This window comes from Rhinopithecus bieti, unplaced genomic scaffold (assembly GCF_001698545.2).
Source record: "Rhinopithecus bieti isolate Rb0 unplaced genomic scaffold, ASM169854v2 scaffold_5260, whole genome shotgun sequence".
Taxonomy (NCBI): Eukaryota; Metazoa; Chordata; class Mammalia; order Primates; family Cercopithecidae; genus Rhinopithecus; species Rhinopithecus bieti.
The window spans coordinates 7,543,459-7,563,846 of NW_016805896.1; the positions used below are offsets into that span (position 1 = coordinate 7,543,459).

The following is a 20,388-nucleotide window of genomic DNA, read 5'->3' on the forward strand; positions in this document are numbered from 1 at the left end:
AAAAAAAAAAAAAAAAAAAAAAGCCTCCTCTACCACCCTGCTGTACCCCTACTCCCAGTTTCATAAGAATTGCTTACTTGAATTTCAGGTTAAAGGCATCTAAAATTATTTTTGCCGTTTCTCAGCTCTTAGCACAATGCCAGGCATGTAGGACTCACCGGATAAACATTTAATAAATGAATGAGCAAATCTCGGTAGTAAAAATTATAAGGCCCGAGATATCTGTATTACTGCAGCAGTGTATGAGCTCTGCAAATCTGAAATAGAGTATCACTTTTGTTTGATTTGAGGCGACATTTTATATTTTAAATATATAAATTGGAACTAAGATGGCAGGTCTTAATATTAGCAGAAGGAAAAATAGAGACTATCGTGATTTATAAAATAATGATTCTTAGGGTCATTAGTTACCCATGTTCTAAATAAGTATTTCTGGAAAGTACAACTCATTTTTCGATTTTTCACTTTTTTGCTAGTTCTTTTCATTCTGAAGTTAAGATATCTCCTTTACATATTATGTGTTGCCATGTCACTGAATTTTTAATCTTTGGTATTATCATGCTCTTCATATGACTCCTGAGTGTATGGACTAAAATGCAATATATCTTAGAAACTGGTCAGTTCTTAACAAAGACCTGATGGCATAGTCAGCTAACCGTTTATCTATATCTCTTCTCTGGGCTCCACGAATTTTACTTCTAAGCAAACAAGCCATTTGGTTCAAATAATGTTACAGAACTACAACTGCTAATTTGGTACAGTTGTCATCTTCCTAGAATAGCCCCAAGTTTGACTTGAAAAAGTAGTGTCTGAATCCCAGACAATGAGTTTCCTTTTATGCTGTGCGGGAAAGAAGAAAAAAGCAGTATTCCCAAGCTCCTTTCCAGTTCTGTGGATGAATTGCTTTACAATCACAGGGCAAGTTATTTTAATTGATTCTGCTAATTGTTAACCTAGTTTGAAGTATTTGAATACCACGTGGGCTTTGATGACCTTATGGTTGTTTAATAAATACCAAGTTATTGAACTAAAAATGCAATATGAATTCTTTATAGTTATGAAGACATTTTAGTTAATATTTAACATACATAGTAAATTGTTATGATTAAGCTTGGTGATAGTGTTGAAAGGAATGTAACTGTCTCTGAGCAGTGCTTATGTAAGTGTCCCTGGGAAGATTTAAAATGTGTTGTGTTCTGTTGTTTTTTCTCCAATTAGTAGAGAAAATTTCCTTGGTCAGACTTTTTTTTTTTTTTAATGAGATGACAGTTTTCTCAATGATCAGACTTTAGGATGTTAGAAATGAAAATTTGCCTTCCTAGCAGGAAACTAGAGTTTAAATATCTAAAAGTACCAGAAAAGGGTAAATGTTTATTTTAAAATTTTAAAACGTTATCTGTTACTATTAGGTAATTAGAAAGCACTCGTTATAATAGAGTCTGTCATCCACTAAAGAAAAGGTTAGTGAAATACCTGAGAAGGCCCACTTGAGTAAACCCAGAACAGCTGTCTGTGCAGATGCTAAATTCCACGATTGATTCTCATTTTGGATTGCTGCTGTCTTCTTTTAGCAGCAATGGGCAAGTAAGTGTTGGTTTGAATAAAAAAATTAACATTGTCATTTCTGGTCCCCAGTAGTTTATGCTCCTAGATCTTCGTTTTTAGCCTGCTTTAGGTTTTTAAAATAATGCAAGATACATTTTTTACCTTTGGATCACTGACCCACAAAATCAATCAAGCACTAGACCCAAGTTAAAAATTATTTACTTGGTTGTGTCGAGAGAGAGATAGAGCGTGAGAGAGAGAGAGCATGCACTTTAGGAGGTTCAGATTACTTATTTAAAAATAAATAACAAGTAACCGAAAGCTTTATTAAGATATTCTACTCTTATTTTTTCTGTTTATTTTGGTCCTGTCTTTGGCCAGTTAGGAGGAAGTTAGCCACTAAGAGAAGATAGGATCAGGGGGAATCTTCATAGCCTCATTATGGCCAGGGACATCAGTTAAGGTTAATTTCAGTTGTGTAAGATAGATGAAAAAAAATAGCAGCTTATACAACACGGAGAGTTTATTTTGTTTTGTTTTCATATAGAAGTAGTCTGAAGATATGTAGTCCAGGACTGATAGGGCAGTTCCACAGAATGAAGGATCTAGACTCTTTCTTTCTGCTCTGTCGTCTTCTGCAAGTAGTTTTCACTCTCAAAGCTTCGTGGTCCTAGATGGTTGCTGGAGCTCTAGCTGTCATGTCTACATCCCATACAACAAGAAGGGCAAAAGGCTATGTCTTACCACTTGTCCTGCACAGCAGTTCACTTACATCTCATTTGGTCAGCACTTCAACAGTCCTGTATGGGAGTACAGGAAGGCAGAAGCTGAAGTCTTTTAACTGCGCATAATGCCCAGATCTTCCTACTGCAGGAAAAGGGGGCATTGGATATTGGGATCCACTTAGCAGCCTTTGCCATCTAGATTGTTGCTGTGATGCCTTTCTTCACTTTTTTTTTTTCCTACTAACAAACTTATTAAAATAGCCATGCATTGGGCCCTAACTCCTTGACATCTCCAGAGTAGCTGGGATTACAGGCATGAGCCACCATGCCTGGCTAATTTTGTATTTTCACTGTATTGACCAGGCTGGTCTCAAACTCCTGACCTCAAGTGATCCTCCTGCCTCGCCCTCCCAAAGTGCTGGGATTACAGACGTGAGTCACTATGCCCAGCCACTTATTTTTCTAGTAAAGACAGGGTCTCACTGTGTTGCCCAGGCTGGTCTTGAATTCCTCAGCTCAAGGGATCTTCCCATCTTGGCCTCCCACAATGCTGGGATTACAGACGCTAGCCATCACACCCAACCTGATTTGATACACACAATGATAATAGTAGTTCATTAAAAAAAAAAAAAAGAGAGATGGGGTCTTGCTGTGCTGCCCAGGCTGGAGTGCAGTAGCTATTCACAGGTGCAGGTATGGCACACTACAGTCTCAAACTCCTGGACTCATGCTGTCCTGCCTCAAACTCTCAAGTAGCTGGGATTACAGGCATGCCACTGCCCAACCTAGTTGTCCAGTTTTTTTAGAGGTGCTTTTTTTACTGCACTTCTTTTGTCAGAGAGACTTTGTGTTTTCTCTTTTGCCAGAGAGACTTTGTGTTTGTGTTTAAAAAATAATATTTACTCTTCTCCCCAAAAATATTACCATTGTAGACAGCTTTGAAAATATAGACAAGGAAAGACAAAAATGACCATCAGTTTTAATTCCAGATATTGTATAACTTGTTATATAACCATGACCAACATTTTGCTATTATACAGGCATGGGATGTAAATTAAAAATACATTTACCAATGGGACCAAATTATATATAAAACTGCTTGTTAAAATTTACATTAGATCATGAGCCTTTTCTTTCATTATTAATATTCTTTGGAAATAGACTTTTTGTGACTCAATGGAATTCTGTTATTACCAATCAACTATTATTTATTTGACTGTTGTGAGACATTAGTTGTTTTGAGCGTCCTGTTTTTGAGACTTTTAACTTAAATTTGACAGTTTTACATCATTTTATTATTTTGGGTTCCTGGAAGTGGGATGATTGTTTAAAATTTGTTATTTTTAGATTGTTGGTGTGTATTGGTAAATTGCATCCAGAAAAGATTGGACCTTCAGCAGTGGATGACTAAGCTCATGACTTTGTATATCATTGAATATCATTTTTTTTTTTGCCTTTGCTAGTTTAGATAATTAAAACATTGTATTTCTTTGCTTGATAGTAGAATAGCTTTAGCTTCAATAATATCATATTTTGTTTGTGAATTTCCTGAGCCCTTTGTTAAATTTCTTTTGGTAGAGTTTTTTTTTTTTTTTTTAAATCTTCTGTAATAAAATATCCTCCTGTATGTTTTTCTTAGTTTTCTATGGGATGTTTATAAATAATGTTCTGGTTTCATGTGGGTTAATCACTTTTTAACTTATTTGTCTTCAGCAGTTAATGTTCATAACTATTAATAGCTATTACCTCTGGTTTTGAAATTGAATAATTGTGATTCATTTACTCTTCTTAACCAACCTGGATATTGGATTTAAATATGATATGTTCACTCTTGTATTGCAACTGTCCTCTGAAAGAATCCCCTTGCATTGTATGAAATCAGTCTCATGAAAATCTTGGTAAAACTATGTCGTGTGTTCACAAATATAGTTATATTTGTGTTCCATTCATGCAGAGTTCCCCAAAGATACTTCATTGTTGATAAATTCCTGTACATTGCATGAAACAAAGCTGATGAATGATTTGTCATTTTTTGGCTTTAAATACTAATAAGTAAATGGACGTGTTTGTAAAATATTTAATTATTTTACATGTAATACATAAACTGAAGTGATACATTTGGGATAATTAGATAAGAGATAGATGACAACAACTTCGGAGTCTGTTGAAGTTTAGAATCTATGTACAGACACTAGTGAATAAATAATAGAAATTCACAGATCACTTCCAGATATGGGGAGAAGCACAGGTGATAGTTTGAAAGTCGTTTCATTTTTTTCTATTGAATATCTGTGTAAATATTGACTTCACTGTAATGACTAAGAAGAAGATAAATTAAAAGTCCAGTTTAATTATCTCTGGACATAGATCCAGGGGTCGATGGGTAATAAAGTACGTATCACCAACAGGACACATGTATACATATGTAACAAACCTGCAGGTTGTGCACATGTACCCTAGAACTTAAAGTATAATTAAAAAAATAAAATAATGAAAAATAAAGTACATATCACTCTGCCAATTTAGCACCTGAGGGCTCTATAAATAGTTGTATTTATCAGAGTGTTGAGGTGACATTGCTAAAAGTGAAATAACAAGATAGCTTTAAGAGAATCTTTTAGTGCCAAACCAAAGAAGCTTCAAATTAACTTTATAGTAGATCAGGTAGACTGTGAATTTTACTCACCCCTCCCCCATCTTCTGTTTCTTTTTTTCCCCCTTGACTTGACTGGGAAGATACATATCTGAGTAGATTGTGTACAATTGAATACTGTGTGTTATCAGAGGAGAGTTTCATGCTAAGCAGAGACCACAGAGTTGGGTGGGAGGAAGTGTATGAACTAAGTATAAATACTATTTGTAGTCTTCATTCCCCTCTGATTATAAACATTTGTATTATGAAGAATTTGAATACCTAAAAGGTATTCTGAAGTCTTGAGATAACCACCAACATTGTGATTCATTCTCTGTTCTTTCTCCACACACACACACACTACACACACACACATACAATTTTACATAATAGTGGCATTTTAGCTACTTTTTAACAAACTTTCTTCCTTCATAACAGACCCCATTCCTCCAACCCTGCCTACCTACGTAATCCAAACGTAATCCACTCTAACAGTCCAGTGCATATTATTCCTATCTTCTTCATACTAATAGAATCCTACATCACTGTTACATATACATACAGAGACATGAAGAATTCTGTCATTGTTCTATAAAAATTGGATTATATGACAAATACTTTTCGGCCTCTTGCTTATATCACTCATGGGAATCTTTCTAAATCACCCGGTATAATTGAAATTCATAACTGCGTAATATCCCATGATGTGAAAATACTCATTCTTTTATTGACAGGAGTTCAATTTGTTTCCTTTTCTTGGCCTCTGTGAATTATACTGCACTAAACCTCCCTGTACATATCATTAATTTGTTCATGGTTTCTGTAGAATTCTGTGATTTCTAATAAGTTTCACTTCTCCAAGACATTTTTGATAACATTGTTTTCCTGATTCTTTTCATTTCCTATGCAGCTACCAAAACTAAATAATTTTAGGAAAAAAAATGTAGGGGAAACATGATTGTCTAGCATCTCAGTAAAACTCACAGAAGTGGAATTGATTTAATAGATGCTGCCAGAATGCTATCCAAAAAGTCCGTAGCAATTCTCATTTCTATCATGGATGTGTGAGAATACCATTTCTCCAAATCTGTGTCAACCATAGTTTTTATAATGTTTTAAAAAAATTTGCCAGCGTAATGGATATAAAGATCTTATTGCTGTGTTAATTTGCATTTCCCTGACTGTCGGTGATTTTGGGGCTCTCTTTTGTATATCTGTTCACCACTCGGACCTGCTCTTCTATGGATTAAAATCATACTTTCTGTTGGTTTTTCTGTTATCGGCTTGTTCTTGTCAATTTCTAGATGCTGTTTGTATATAATGGAAATATTTTCGCTTATTTACATTTTTCCTATCAAATGACCTAGTCTACATGTTTCCATTTAAGAGTTTTAAATTTTCACATGTACAGAGAAGTCTCTTGTTCCTGTTTTCAATCTTGTCTAAGAAAGGTTCCCTGACACCTAGATTGTACATGTAGTCTCTAAGATTTTCTGGGAAGATTAATTTTTTTTGTTTTTAATCCATCTGGAATTAATTTTTGCATATGATGTAAGATTTTTATTTTCTTCCAGGCTGTTGTGCCAGCCCATTTATTCAAAGACCTGTTTGTTCTTGATATGAACTATCTTTGCTAAATTTATTTTGCTTGTTTAGTAGTAGAAAAACACTTCAGCAACACCTGTCTTTCAGGGACTACCTTGGGCTGTGTTCCAGGGACACATAAAGTTAATGAAATCGGAAAACAATTATTTTATTCCTAAAGAAGTGAAGTTGTAGCTAGAACTGTTCCTGATCCTGACTTATCCTTCTTCTCCAGTGGCTATGAGAGGTCTGATATGTGTTTTTCCAAAGAAAATTTAAATACATTTTGAAGCCAGTGTACCCTGGTGAGTCTCTGAAGTAATAGTAACTTGTTAAATGCCTTCTAGAAAGATAGTCCAGATGCTTTGGCAGTAAGTTTTCTCCAGGGAAGAATTTGCTTTTAAAATGATACTTTACAAAGCTGCTGCTCAAGTAAGCGTGTGTGTGTGTGTGTGTGTGTGTGTGTGTGTGTGTGTGTTTCAGAATTTAAGAAGGATTTGCACGTTGCACTCAGCTTGCCTACTTAGTTAAAAGTGTATTTCCCCCATTATTTTTTGTAGGAGGGGCAACTTTCACATGCTATTTTCAATGTATATATGTGTCTCTTTCTTTGAAATCCCATAATGACCTACATCTGTCGACTTAAAAATTCTTAAATTTCTCTTACATTTTGTTTACTTTTCCCCCAATTTTTCATGGCCTTATCTTCCTGATTCCTCTTAATCTCACATGCAAAGACCGGAATGAAATCTACATTTTAGAAAAAAAAATGCAGGGCAATGTGAGTCTCACATCTTAATGTCAAAACCCAGACTGAATAAATATAGGAGAAATGAGTGTGAGAAGAGGACTCATAACGTAGATTAGTCCCTGAGACTTTGTCTGCTACATAACCTTTGTGTAAGATTATAACAAAACCTTGATCCTGGATTCCATGCAGATTTTTATTAGGTTGGAGTTGTGTGTGTTTAAAAGTTTTATTACTTCCTTTTTCATATTTGTCTTTCTAAGCTGTCCAAGAGCAGAGAGCAGGAATCCTGTCTTGTCTTTGCACTGTTCATTTCACATGGTTCACATGATCTGGTGTGATGTTCCAATAGATGGATCAAAAATTTTGTCTGAATGACTCATCTACAGAATTGTTGGGATACTCCAGCCTATCCCTAAAGTATTTACAAGCTTCCCCGACTAATACACACACAGGTGCGCACACTCTGTTCTTTACAGTCTGACTTTTTAGCAGGTTCTGGGCAAGGAAAGAAGTGATGATTCCAGCAGCCTCTTCCTGCTCAAGGAATTCAGAGTTCTTTCTCAGTCTCTGACTTTTCCAACCATCTCAACCCTGGAAGAGACCCAGCATATGAGAGTATGTCCTACTTTTAAGACTTAGTGAATTATATTTACATATATTAGCCTGATGGAAAGAGGTTGAAAAATACTCTGAGGCTTGTGAAGCCAATTCAGCATTAAAATTTTGCTGGGAAATCATTGAGATTTGGCTATACTATTTAATCAGAAGCTGTTAATTTGTCTGGTTGTATTGTAAGAATATATTTCAGAATGGAAATTAACATGTTTCATTGATTCTAAGGTATACATTTTAATATCTCTGAAATCAGCATGTATCTTATAACTAATAGTGTGACAGTTTTATCAACAGTCTTGGTTGTTGTCAAACAATGATTGTCTTACAAGTGATGGCATTCTAAATTGTATGAATTATGGTAGTGCCATGGAGTATCTTTGGGTCCAGTAATTCCATGTGCAAAGCAAACATATGAAACAAAGACTTTTTGTGAATGTCCCAGTACAGGGTGGGAGATAATCTAAACTGAAAATCAAGTAGTATTCCCTGAACCCTCCATCCCTAATGGAGAAAGTGTTAGCTTACTCATTTAACAGCAGGTAAGATGAGGTCACTATTATATACAACCGTGGTGTAATTTTTTCTCATACTACATTTTCCAACTTTAAAGAATAAATTAATTTTCATATTCAGCCCACCTCCCCTATGGATTCTGACTCTATGAAGGCAGAGATTGTGTATTTCATGTTCATCATTGTGTCCCCGGCACCTAACACAGTTTCCAAACTGTGTTACCTTGGTAACATGTAGGTGTTCAATAGAGCCTTGTTTAAGGAGTCTTCTTTGTACAATATACAACACACATGCACACAGGCATGTGCACACACAGTGTAGTTGATTGAATGGGGGGCCTACCAAAAGATTTGTCCACATCAAAATCCCTGGAACCTGTGAATGTTACTTTCTTTTGAGAATAGATCTCTGCAAATGTAATTAACAGTCTTAAGAGGAGGTCATTCTGAATTACCTGAGTGGGCTTTAAATCCAGTGACAGTGTATTTATGAGCGAAAGGCAGACAGAGTTTTGACGCAGAAAAGGAGGCAGGGTAACAATGGTTGCAGAGATTGGGGTAATGCAGCCACAAACCAAGGCTTGCCTGAGCCACCAAAAGCTAGGAGAGGCAGGGAACAGAATCTCTCCTGTGCCTGCAGCTTGGTTTTGGACTTTCGGCCTCTAGAGCTATGAGAGAATACATTTTCTATTGTTTGATGCCATTCAGTTTGTGGTAGTTTATTATAGCAGTCGTATGGTTTGGCTGTGTCCCCGCCTAAATCTCATCTTGAATTGTAGCTCCCCTAATTCCCACATGTTATGGGAGGGGCCTGGTGGGAGATAATTGAATCCTGGGTGCAGTTTCCCCATACTCTTCTCGTGGTAGTGAATAAGTCTCACGAGATATGATGGTTTTTTAAGAGGTTTCTCCTTTTGCTTGGTTCTCATTCTCATTCTCCCTGCGGCCACTTAAGACGTGCTTTTCACTTTCCACCATGATTGTGAGGCCTCCCCAGCCACATGGAACTGTGAGTCTGTTAAACCTCTTTTTCTTTATAATTACCCAGTCTCAGGTATGTCTTTATCAGCAGCATGAAAATGGACTAATACAAGTAGTCACAGTAAACCTGTTACAGACACATACTCAAGCACACACCCACGTGTCAACACACACACACACATATATAAGTTTCATTACCCTATAGTTAATAACATGCCAAGTTTCTTAAACAAAAAAACTTATAAGTGTAAAACCTCCTTCTCTGGATTTTCAAAGTAACAGTTTCCCTAACATTCATCAATAGGCTGATGGGTAAGTGGGAGTATGGTATGTGGTTTCCACAATGCTATTCACTTAACAGCTGTGGAGCATGTGCCTGCTGCTGTGCAAGCACAGAACAAGGGCTAGGCGCCCAAAGATGAATACATGTGATACTCATTCTCAAGGGGTTCAGAGGCCCACTGAATAGGTAGGTTCTTAGACAATTAAACGCTGTCATGTGATAAGCAAGGAAATGTTTCAGCCCAGAGGCCAGTTAGTGTTGCCGACAACGCTTGGGACAGATTTTACAGAAAACATTAATTGACCACTGAACTAGTTGTTGAATGACTAGAATTTTGCGAGGTTTTAAAGAGGAAATGGTGGCCTGACAAAGTTTGGAACGCCCTGAACAGAGGCATGTGAGGGGAGGGCAAGTTGGGAAACAGATTTTGAAGAACCATAATATACTGACGTTTGACCTTTCTCCTCTGGCTAACCTGGTGGTTCTTAACTTCCCTTCCCCTTCCGGGACACAAGTAACACATGGTGTTACAACAGAATGGATTGCAACAGAATTCACTGGGGTCCTAAATTTGATGAACTCTATTATAAAAATGGTTAACTAACAAACTACAATGATGTATGTTATAATCATATGTAAGCTGCTAACATCAGTAGAGTCTCAGGAGGGACTTGATGCAGTATCTTGGGCCATGTGCACATCTTGGCTAGCTAGTGATGACCTCCATCCCTTCTCCATCTCAAGAAAGCATGTCAGGATATGAGTGAAAGTCAGGTCTTCATAGAACTTGAATTAACTCTAAACTTGAATTAACTCTAATTTTATTTTAAAATACCTTTTCACAGATTTCAGTATTTTACTAAATGCTAGTATCAAGCAACATTCTGCAGCTGGCTCTGTCACTGCATCATGTTGAAGATCATTGTCCAGGCACATGGCTCATCCTCATTCCTGTGGTACCTCGCACAGTGCCTGTTTGCAAACATGCCCCTCCAGTATTTGTTATGCAAACAGTGGGAAGTGCTGAAGGGCTGTAAATATGGGAAAGGCCCAGATTTTTAAAAATTATTTAACAAGGGTTATTCTGGTCATTTTGGAAGATCATTTAGAGCAGAAAAAGTTTGGAATTAGACAATATTTGGAAGCTGTAGGGTTTATAATCAAGGAGAAAGAGCGCCTCTAGCCAAAACTAGATTTGTGGGAATGTAGTGGAGCAGGGTGAGTGGGAAATATTTTAACTTAAGATTTCCAGGATTAATAACTGGATAATGGGACATGAGGAAGAGGGAAGCATTAACTAGTCCTGAGGTTACTGGCTTGGGTGCTAATGCCCTTATCAGAGATAGAGAAGCAGGTCGCAGGTGGGTGTATTAGGCAGAGTAGGCCAGATTAGGTGGTGGTAACAACTCCAAAGTGTTAGTTGGTTTAAAACAGTAAGGGTTTATTGCTCACTTGTACTGCATGAAATTTTGAAGATTAGAATAGCTGTAGGAATAAGAAATAATAATTTTGGTCTTCATAGTTGAGATGAAACGAGCTGGCTTGGGGGGTGGGGGGGTAGGGGCTCTGCACTCCATCATCATCCTCATTGAGGATCCCAGGCCTAAAAGCCTTAGTTTGTGCTTCCATGGTTGTTTTCATTCTTGTTTTTGTTTGAGACAGGGTCTCACTGTGTCATCCAGGCTGGAGTGCAGTGTCACGATCATGACTCACTGCAGCCTCAGCCTCCCAGGCTCAAGTGATTCTCCCACCTCAGCCCCTGTAAGTAGCTGGGACTATAGGTGTGTGCCACCACACCTGACTAATTTAAATTTTTTTTTTTTTAATAGAAATGAGGTTTCCCTATGTTGCCCAGGCTGGTCTCAATCTCGTGGGCTCAAGCAGTTCTCCTGCCTCAGCCTCCCAAAGTGCTGGGATTACCACAGTAGTTGAGGAAAGATAGAATATGGTAAGTCATGCCCTGGCCCCTTAAAGTTTCTGCTCAGAAGCGATGCACCTTGTATCCCTCTTACATGTCATTGTTAGTGGCAAGTCCCATGACGACACCTAACTTTCAACAGGGCGAGGTACCATCTTTCCATATGCTGGGATTAAGACTCCAGTAACTGTTAAAGGCTGGAGGGATGGGAAAGCAGCAAGGTAATTTGTGGCTATGTTGAGGTATTGAAGGGGAAATTCAGTTCAGGAGTCAGAAATGTGCGCTTGCATCTTGAGAGAGTTCAGGGCTAGAGAAATAATACTGGGAGACTTCAAAGTAGTGGTCATAAATCAAGCCATGGAGTGAATCACATTGATCAAGAGGGAATTGAGCCAGTGCTGATGATGGTAAAGATCAAGGTTAATGTTTGTGGTTACAAATGTCGCAACCCCTAAACAGTTTTTTTTTTTTTTTAAGCAGCTTATTAGAACTTTTAAATAATTTTATGTAACAGTTGGCATAGGGGTTGAATTAATCACTTAAACAGGATTTAGCTTTTTTAAACTCCAGAATTGCTGACTTGCATTTAGGGATTTAAAAGATATCCTTAGATTTTTACAGTAGGATTTCAGCCAGTTTTCTAATCCAGCAGGGAAGAAAAAGTATTGCAAAGGATAGCCTTTATAGTTGGAACAGAAGATCAGTTATAAGTTAATTGATACTGATTGCTGACTACTCAGAATATTAGAATATATTCAAAAATTTTCTGACTGGTTGTGCCACAGACAGCAAGATATTAGCTTAACCTTACTGTAATAATACTCTTTTTGTAGCTCCAATTACTGGCAAATGGAGGTAGTTAATGGCACCTTTTCCCATTGGCTAGTGTTCATACATAAGGAGACTTGCTTTTTCTCTCTATTCTTTTTAAAGGTTCCTATGCCTTTGCCTGACCAACCTCCATAGGGCTCTCCAACTAAATTATTCACCTTTTAAACTTTTTATGTAGACATTGGTGATTACCCAAAATAGACTCTCCTCCCTTCAAGATTATGTATTAACAGGAAAATGAAAAAAAAAAAAAAAAAAAAAAAAAAAAAAAAGCCTGGTTTACTGCATGTCACCATTCTCTCTGCAAAGGAAATTTTGAAGAATTAGAATAGTTGTAATGATAAGAAATAATAATTCTGGTCTTCACAGTTGAGATGAAAGAATATTTATTAAACTTCTACCACGCCTGCCCCACAACCCTTTGTTTTTTTGAGACAGAATCTCACTCTGTTGCCCAGACTGGAGTGCAGTAGCACAATCACAGCTCACTGCAACCTCAGCCTCCCACCTCAGCCTCTTATGTAGCTGGGTCTACAGGTCCCACCACACCCAGCTAATTTTTTTTAATATATATTTTTTGTAGAGATGGGGTTTCGCCATGTTGTCTAACTCCTGGGCTCAAGCAATCCACTTGCTTCCGCCTGCCAAAGTGCTGGGATTGCAGGTATGAGCCACCATGCCCAGCCTAAACTACTTTTTAGTAACACTTTACTATGAATGATTAAAACTTAAAAAGGAAGCTATAGCTTTTACCTTCTTACCAAAGGCACTTAAAATTGTTAAAAGTAACTCTTCCATGTTCCCGCAAACAAACAAATCCACTGGTGTTTCTTTCTCTATAATAATTATAGTTAGCGTTCATTGAGGACTAATTATAGTGCCAGCTGTTGTACAACACTTTACGTACATTATCTCATTTACTTCTCAAGAGCTCTTTAACATAAGGAATAATTTGCTCAAGGTCACATGGCTGAAAAGCTGAGAAGCCAGCAACGGAGGCAGTTCTAGAGCTTGTACTTTAAACTCTGGCCTGCCTTTCCTAATTCTCAGACCAACAAGTAGTGTTTTCCCATTCGTACTGCTTATCATAAAATGAAAGAGTCTTCTGTCCATCATCTTTATTGAAAGTTGAACCACTATAGGCAGAAATATCAAGGATAGGTCTGATCCCACTAATTGAAATAAAAAGAACCATGAGAGCCTCACAGAATTGTTAATAGAGGATGGGAACTCAACTGGACCTTGGGGATTACTCACTGAAGAAGGTTTTCCATTTTGAGTGTTTGTTGTCTTCCTACCCCAGTCTCCCCAACAAGAAAGACTTGGGGTGGAAAGTGACATGTAGCAGCAAAGTAAGAACTGTTTGCATTTTTCCTTCTTGGTTTGTAAAAGACTTGTTCCCAAATTGTCCTCAAAGGTACGTAAATACATACATATGATATTTGTATATATAAACACATATGTATAGTAATATCCTTCATTTACCTTGGGGTGAGACTTGAAGAAACTCCAGCCTTCTTTCTAGAGAGCCTCTGCTTCTGATATTTACCTGTCACAAAGCCCATACCTGCTGTCAAACCCTTTCCCTTAACTGAGGAGCAGTGCATTTTACGATTGTGGAGTAGAGTAAGTAGCAAATGCTATGGAAACTAAGCAGAAACAGGCCAGTGCCATCATAAATGACAAGAGCATAACAGACATGATCAGGGATGTGGTCAGGTCCTACTTAGGTTCTGACATCAACAGATAATCTCCCCTCCCCCAGTATACATTTGTACCAGGTGATAATTTTACATATTTTATTGATTACAGCATTAGCAGTGATTCTTGCTTAGCTTTTTGGAGATCCTATGAAAGCTACAAATGAACATAGGTATAAACACAGTTCTTCACATAATTTCAAAGTATTCATGGACCACCCTCCACCTGCATGAAGCCAAGGACTCAGACCCTGAGCTAGAGTGTTCTGACATTGCATGGTTCCTGGACAGCACCTCACTGTGGGGGCGAATCCCCATGCAGAGTTCAGTCACTGATGAAATTAAGAGTGGAAAGGCCCTTTTATTTTATCATTTTATATTAAAACCTTTAGTTTGCTGGCTAGCATTCAATAGGTAGTGGTTTTATCAGAGTGGGAGTAGAGGAGGTGGCAATGCTTTGGGGGTAGGAAATGATAGAGAAGGCTTCTCAAAAATGAAATATGTGGTGGTCATATAAATCTGATTTTGCTTTCAGTTCTCCCCTACCAAATGGCAATGAGTTTACCCTAAGCCAGGGGTTGGCAGACGGGCCCATGGGCCGAACTTGGCCTACTGTCTGTTTGAGTAAGTGAAGTTTTATTAGAACACAGCACACCTATTTGTTCACCTCGTGTCTGTGGTTGTGTTTGCACTACAGTAGCAGAAGTAGAGGTATGATAGAGACTTTATAGGCCACAGGCCTAAAGTCTTTACTACCTGGCACTTGACAGAAAAAGTTCACCAAAGCCTTATCCTGTGCCATCTGTTCTTACCAGTTTTCTTTGAGACCAGTGTTTTTCATCTACACAGATGAAAGTAGAGATGTCTATAGATTCTATAAAACTAATGTGGATTTAGGCCAGTCTTATGTATAGAAACTCCAGCCTTCTTTCTAGAGAGCCTCTACTTCTGATATTTACCTGTCACAAAGCCATACCTGTTGTCAAATCCTTTCCCTTAACTGAGGAGCTGCATTTTACAATTCTGGAGTAGAGTAGCAAATGCTATGGAAACTAAGCAGAAACAGGCCAGTGCCATCACAAATGACAAGTAAGAGCATAACAGACATGATAGGGTTGTGGTCACACTTAGGTTCTGACATCAACAGATAATCTCCCCTCCCCTAGTATATATTTGTACCAGGTGATAATTTTATGTATTTTATTGATTACAACATTAGCAGTGATTCTTGCTTAGCTTTTGGAGATCCCGTGAAAGCTGCAAATGGATATAGGTATAAACACAGTTCTTCACATAATTTCAAAGTATGCATGGACCACCCTCCGCCTGCGTGAAGCCAAGGACTCAGACCCTGAGCCCTTAATAGTGCTTTGATAAATGGTAGGTGTTTCTTTGACAATGGGGCAAGAGAGATCCCACAATAAATCTGTTTAGAAACACACTATAGCAATTCTTTATTATCTGTGTCCATATTATTTATTTGTGAAATGACATAATTTTCATTTTACACCAGGTTCTCCAGTGCTCTCTTACAGTATACTTAGCCAATGCCAACTGAATTACTGCATATAACACACGGTGTAGGATTAGGAAGGCAACACTTCAGTAATAACAAAGAATTTCAACAACATAACTTCTAAATTATGTAGTTTCTTGGTTCATCCATGACACATCTTTTAATTAATATTATTTAAGAAATGTCTGTAGAAATAAAAACAATTTCGTGAACAATTTTGTGAAGAAATGTCTGTAGAAATAAAAACAGTTTTGCGAATAAAAACAATTTCATGTGTAAAGCGGATGGGGAAGTATAAGGTCGCTACCCTCAAGAAATTTCAAAATGTGGTACTTTTAGTACTGAAGTTACATCATTTCTTACAACTGTTTCTGTAAATTTGAAAGATTTAAAAAGGACCAAATCTGTACCAATCCTGAGAGGTAACAAGTCATAATTTATTATTTTCCTGTAAAATAGTTTTCTAGACTTCACCACTAGACTGATATGATGTGACAAAAAAATATTGCATTAATATTAATTTGACTATGTATCTTCTTTTAAAAGGCTTACTTTTCTATAAAGTCAAGGGAATTTATAATATGGGGAGAAGGAGTGTTTGCCCGTAAGACTACGTCTGAGAAATTTATTTGACGAATGGTTTTGTGTAATAAGCTTTTATTTTTTATTTATTTATTTATTTTTTTGAGACGGAGTCTTGCTCTGTCGCCCAGGCTGGAGTGCAGTGGCCGGATCTGAACTCACTGCAAGCTCCGCCTCCCGGGTTCACGCCATTCTCCTGCCTCAGCCTCCCGAGTAGCTGGGACTACAGGCGCCCGCCACCTCGCCCGGCTAGTTTTTTGTATTTTTTTAGTAGAGACGGGGTTTCACCGTGTTAGCCAGGATGGTCTCGATCTCCTGACCTCGTGATCCGCCCGTCTCAGCCTCCCGAAGTGCTGGGATTACGGGCTTGAGCCACCGCGCCCGGCCGATAAGCTTCTAAATATGCAAAAGTAAAACTTCAAAAGTAGAGAATTTAGTTGAATGTTTTGATATATAAATAAGTTAGCCAGTTTCTTAAAGGTATGTATGTATATATGTAATTCCAACCAGGAAATAGTCTTAAATTTGGTAATATTTTATTCAGAAATTTGGCTCAAAACATGGAGGAATAGTGTAGTAAATGTAAATGAATTATCAGAAACCCACGCACAGCTTCCTACTGAATGTAAATTAGGTGGTGATGGTTGCTGTGAAATGATTGTAACTGCTGTTTGTGCACACTTGTAATAGAAACCGTGTATATAGTTTTAAAAGCAGCAAAGTTGCATGTAATTAGTGCTCTCTATGGATACAGGACAATCAGGGCCATTGATGGCCTGTGGCAGTTGAGCCTGCTGGGATGATGTATACAGTAAACGTCCTTTAATAAGATACTGCTCCTCAGTTACTGTTTGGAGGTTGTGCCTGATGACACTCACCACGGCTGGATTTTTTGTTTCCACTCTGCACTCACAGAGAGTTTTACCATCCCAGTGTCTGGAAGTTTTAACCCCACATTTATTTACCTAGAATAATTATAGGAATTGCAAGGGGATTTGAGAAAAAGTGTAGATGGAAGCAATATTAATCAGCTCAGGAAGCCTCATACAAGACATATTGATGAACTCACAATTATAACAAAATAGGGAAATAGAGAAATATTGGTCCTACATTCGTCAACTTCGGTTTTTTGTTTGCCTTGGAAGTTGTTATTCTTTTGAACCACAGTCAGATACAGATTTCATTTCCAATTTCCTCTTGTCCCTGTATGTGAACTTGGGAAATTAAGAAACTTTTCTGATTTTGTTTCCCTCTTTGGAGAATCCCAGCATCCCGGTTTGGCCAGGATAGTCCAGTTTGCATTTCTTATGCCCTTTCTCATTCTCAGAAGTGTCTTGGATTGGACAATACATTGTATGGAAATTGTATTTATAGGTGAAGTGGAGATAATACCTACCTCCTTGTCTTGTTGTGATGATTAAATGAAATAATATAAAGTGAACACTGTGGTGCTTTTGGTTTACAAAAATTTTGTTACAGCAGATAACCTTGAATATTGTGTTAATGGTGAGCAATTCTATTGTTACACACACACACACACACACACACACACAATGGGGAACTTGCAGTCTGAGAAATGGATAGACTATTTTGGTAGCCATTTATTGTGTACTAGTAATCAACAGTCCCTGTGTTTTGAAAGGAATAATTACTACTGTATTTATGTCATTAGAGATTTCTACTGCACAGCTCTGTGTATCATTGTTTCAGTGTCTCCATCTGTTATTTGAATTAATTTGAAGGCTGTGCTACCCCCCATGGAAGAGCATCATGTAAAATTAAGAGCATTTCTCTTGATGAGCAACATGCATTTTACCTCAACATGATACTTCCTGGAATAACATGGTTCTGCTACTGAAATAATTTGTGAGACTAATTTCTACCATGCTGCTATTGCCTTAACCTATATGTTTTTGCCAGAAAAATGAATTTAGTTTAATACCCTATGGCTTGATTCTGGGATTATTATATATGCATATCAGATATTTATGACTTACTATAGGGATTTTAAACTTTTTTAGGAGGTGGAAATAATTTATTATGCTCTAGTAAGATGACTGAGCATTAGATTCCTGCAAAACAAACTAAATCACATTTACACATACAACTTTGACTAGTTAAACTAGGAGTCTTTAGCTTCAACCAGTCAGCTTGATTATGTTTCGTCAGAAGACTTCTGGTTTATATTCATTAATTTATGAACTTGAAATATTACTATAGCAATAGCTTTGACAAGACTGTTGATGCCATTCATTTTATTTTCTTTCTCTTTTTAAAAGAACAATGTGAATGGGGTTCTGGGGGAGAATATATACCCCTATTGGAGGAGCAGACTGCTGGTAAGCATTTCTGGTGAACTATTTTACACAGGGATCGTAGGTGTACTGCTTACAAATCAGTTCTTTTATCTTCATGAAAGATGCCCAGATAATAGCTCTTCAGCCTTTTTTTTGGGGGGGGGGGAAGCAGGGGTTGATCCTGAGTGAAAGCAATATATCTTTTAATAATTCTGTAATTTACCCTTTTTACTAATGAGCGTATATTTTCCCACCTGCATTCATTAGTTTGTATAGATGCTGATGCCTTTCCAAAATGAGAAATCAAAGAGCAGGTTTGCTTTGGGGAGTGGGAAAAGTAAGATGATGAGGTCAGGGGTTGAATGTGCTGACTTTGAGTTGCTGATGGGACACCCAAGTGGAGATGTACCCCAGGTGGTGGTTTTCTCTCTCATTCACCTGTGCACATCCATGGGCACAGGCGTTCTGGGATCTCAGGTCATGGACAGAGCCATACTGATGGTTGGGAAGGGAGGCGGGATACATGCTCCAAGGAGGAAGTATTGCCTATGCTGAGTCTTGAAGAAGAGATAGGAATTAAGCCAGAAGAAGAGGGCCTGCTTTATTTCCCTGTATCTCTTAAACATGTCTATTAATTTTATAAAGTCATACCCACTTAAATGTTTGTGCCTTAGGAACATATGCATTTGATCTAGAATTTGCTGAACCAGCCCATCTAGGAAAAGGGATATAGAGAGTTTTTCACTTGCTAGCAGTAGGTTAATTCATCAGGGCAGGTTGGAAAGAGCTGGGGTGAGACCTGGCATTGTTAGGTGTTTAGAATTCCCGGGGATAGCTTAGTTCAGCTGGTTTTACTGTGATTCTTTCTGTTTTTTGGAAGTATTAACCCTCTTGATGGTTATTTCTCATATGATGACTATACTTAAACCAGAATAGAATGTGAAATTTCTAGTGACTCCCAAATATGCAGTGGAATTGCTGCTGTTATTTTGATATCTGGCATGATCATAGAATCATCCCCTTGAAACCAGAGGCCTTGTTTTCCTAGCACCCTAGCCAAGCAGTTAACATAGGTGGCAACGGAGGTTCACAGAGCCATTGTCTTTTAGCAAGCCTGGGGAGCAAAAGCAGAGCAGGATTTGAGCCCCTTAACTCTGAGCCCATGCTATTTGCTTATAGTAAATTACCTTAAAAAACACTTTATTAACATGTTTCATTGAAGAATAATTCACGTACTATAAAATTTACCCTTTTAAAGTGTACAATTCAGTTTTTTAGTATATTCAGAGTTGTGCAACCATCACCACTCGTTAATTCCAGAACATTTTTATCACTAGCAAAAGAAACCTTGCACCCATTTGCAGTCACCTCGTTCCTTCCTTTCTCTACTGCTTGGCAACCGCCAATTTATTTTCTGTCCATGTAGATTTGCCTACACTGGACATTTTGTGTAAATGGAATCATACAATATGTGGCCTTTTGTGACTGACTTCTTTCACTGAACATAACATTTTCAAGGTTCATAATGTCGTAGGATGTTTCCATACTTCATTTCTTTTCATGGCGGAATAACACATCGTACCGATCTACCACATTTAGTTTACTTATTCATCAGTTGATAGACATTTGGATTGTTTCCGCTTTGGGCTGTTATGAATATTGCTGATGTGAACATCTGTGTACAAGTTACTATGTGGACATCTGTTTTCATTTCTGTTGGATTCATACCTAGGACTGGAATTGCTGGGTCATATGATAACTCTACGTTTAATGGTTTGAGGAACTATCAAACTGTTTTCCAGAGTGTCTGTGCCATTTTACATTTCCAGAACAATGTGTAAGGTTCCAATTTCTGCACATCCTTGCTGTTTCTCTTTTTGATATCAGTCATCCCAGTGCAGTGTGAAGGGGTATCT

General features: G+C 37.7%; 1 protein-coding gene across 3 annotated transcripts in view; it reads left to right on the plus strand.

Annotated features, from left to right (window-relative positions):
* The window catches only part of GAREM1 (GRB2 associated regulator of MAPK1 subtype 1), a 204,256-nt gene that overhangs the window by 9,439 nt on the left and 174,429 nt on the right, over positions 1–20,388 (plus strand). The window contains exon 2 of one of the 3 annotated variants that reach the window (XM_017874079.1): positions 11,458–11,576. The exons of the other annotated variants lie outside the window; for them this stretch is intronic. The gene's annotated coding sequence lies outside the window, so the exon portion shown is untranslated. The remainder of the gene's footprint in view (positions 1–11,457; positions 11,577–20,388) is intronic. 3 annotated transcript variants of the gene reach the window in all.